This window comes from Natrix helvetica (assembly GCF_964273705.1).
Source record: "Natrix helvetica genome assembly, chromosome: 4".
NCBI classification, from domain to species: Eukaryota; Metazoa; Chordata; class Lepidosauria; order Squamata; family Natricidae; genus Natrix; species Natrix helvetica.
In genome coordinates, this window is record NC_138550.1 from 40,047,550 (window position 1) to 40,050,429 (window position 2,880).

Genomic DNA, 2,880 nt, shown 5'->3' on the forward strand with positions numbered 1-2,880 from the left:
AGTGTGCAGAGGCTATGATAGTGAAAGTGTGCTCTTATTTTATTTTTTTAATATAACTTTTTATTAAAGATTTTTATATAGCTAAGAGACAGATATGGAAGTGAATAAAGAAAAAGTACAGAAATAGGGGGAAAAAGACAGCTAAATAAACTATTTTTGCCCTTCTTTACAACCACCTCAAACTCATTATCCCTCCTCCCCTTCTTAGCATTACAATAATTTATTCAGCCCCTCATTCAATTCTTTTTAATCATCTAATCTTGTAATCAACATTTTGCTTTTTTTGTATTTCAGCTAACAATTCGTAAAAAGTTTTTAGTCTTTTATAAAAGAACTTAGTGTTTTGTCCCTAATGTCCCAAGCAAGTCAGTTTTGTCAACTCTCCTAGTTCTGCCATCTTCAGAATCCATTCCTCGATTTCAATATTTCAGTATTTCCCCATCTTTGTGCATATAGTCTTACTTATATATTATTATATATAATAGTCTTCCATAAGTATTTTCTAACTTTACTATTCATAAGTGCCAATAAAAGGAGTGCTCATTTAGTCTCAATATTCATCTTCAAAATTCTTTGTAGCATCAAGTACGATACATATTCATTTTTTTTTTGCTTTTTCATAAGCCTACAATGTTTTCATTTTTCAACATTGAAGATAAGGCATAGTACATGAGTGTTTTCTTGTTTTAAAGTAGTTTTTATTTTAATTACCTTCAACATATAATTTTCATATTTTTAACCAAAAAAAATTCTACACTGAAAATTAAACTGAAAAAAAAATTAATTAAAAGTGCAATCTACAAATTGAAATTTCTGAAATTGTATTGCAATGAATGGAGGTACTCCAATGTTTCTGGAGCTATCAATAATAAATAATAATACAAGCAGCCATGCTGGTTTCTTTTGGGAGCTGTTGTTTTTCTTCTTCATTGGTATTGTGTTAGACTGGGCTTTTCTAATCTCATTTTTCAAAATTTCCCAAGCTTCTTGAGTTGTTTTCCCCTCGAGGATTCTCATCCATGGAATTTTTCCCAAGCTCTCTCTAAGTTTATTGAAATTAGCTTTCTTAAAGTCCAAGACTCTAGTTTGACTTTGTTCTACTACTTGTGTTTGGATAATGTTGAATTCCAATATTGCATGGTCACTTGCCCCCAGGGTTCCTATGGCTTCAACACCTTCTATCATTTCCTCTCTGTTAGTGAGAATTAAGTCCAGTATGGCTGATCCCCTTGTTTCCTTCTCTACTTTTTGGAAAACAAAGTTGTCTGCTAGGTTTGTTAGGAACCTGTTGGATCTTCCACTTGGTGCAGAGTTTGTTTCCCAGTTGATGTCAGGGTAGTTAAAATCTCCCATTACTATTGTGGTGTGCTTCCTACATACCTTAGTTAGCTGACTAGCAAAAAGTTCATCTTCTTCCTCTGCTTGGTTGGGTGGCCTGTAGTATAGACCTATGACAATGTCATTTCCCCCACAACCTTTAATATTGACCCAAATGCATTCAAGATAGTTCTCATTATTGTTGTGCTCTATTTCTGTAGAGACATAGTTATTTCTTATATATAGTGCAACTCCACCTCCTCTTTTATTTGGTCTATTTCTTTTAAATAATTTAAATCCTTCTAGCTGTATGTTCCATTTGTCAGTTTCATCCCACCAAGTTTCTGTAATGGCAATAATATCATATCTGCCCTCTTTTACTTGAATTTCTAATTCTCCCTGTTTATTCCTCATACTCTGTGCATTGGTATATAGACATTTGAGTCCATTTTGATTGACCTTGTGTTTACTGTCTACATAACCTGTATTATGCTTGACTGCCCCTATTTTCTTGCCACTTGTGTGATTCATGCACATGGTATGACAATCACTATTACATGCTTGGTTTTGCTTGACAGCAGGAGTGATAATCTTACCCACACAAACATCTATGTTACATGCATTTATAACCCTATGAATTTTAGTTTGCAGGGGACAGAGATGTTCTGTATCTATTAATTCTCTGTCCCCGCTCTTCAGTTTAAATGTTTATCAAGAAAATCTGTGAATTTAATGCCAAGTAACTCAGTTCCTTTCTTGGATGGGTGCAACCCATCTCTTTTGTACAGTTTTTCATTGGACCAGCTACAGGCTTCATGACTAATAAAACCAAAGCCTTCCCTTTTACACCACTCCTTTAGCCAAACATTAAACTCTGCTACACGCTGGCCTTCCCTTTTTGTTCCTTATATACAGGTAAAACCTCTGAAAAGATAAGCCTACAACCTATAAATTATGAGTATTTTAACATATGAATTATTAATGTGCTATAGCATTTTAAAGAATAAATGTAGTATTACATGCTCTTTCATGGATTAAACTTTGCTTCATTAGATGCATAAGGATGCCAAACTAGCCTTGAAAGCATGGTATTCAGAAGTGTTCTTGAAACAGCTTCACAATTGTTCAAAAGTATAAGAGCAAAAAACCATACTTAATGTATGGGATATACATTATATATATATGGTAATCGTTACAATCATCCTTTATATTTTCTCAGTTTAGAAACAAATGACTGCCACATCATTAAAAGTTATGCTTTAATTAAAAATCTCAAGTATTCATACACTTTTAGTATATAAATATAATGGGAGATTATACACATCTATCAGCTGAATTAGCCCATGCATGTATATGTGTTAATTCTCTTGAAGTATTAACAACAAATGGAAATTGGAACAGAAAACAGTAGAAAAAATATTAAACAATCTATTTCTCCATGTTTCCCCCTTTAAAATCTCCTCCCGCAGTTAATCAAAACACAAATATAACTCACATCTAGTTTGTGTGCAATACCATGTGAATTTATCTAAGAATATAGTATCATCATCTTGTCTGATTTGG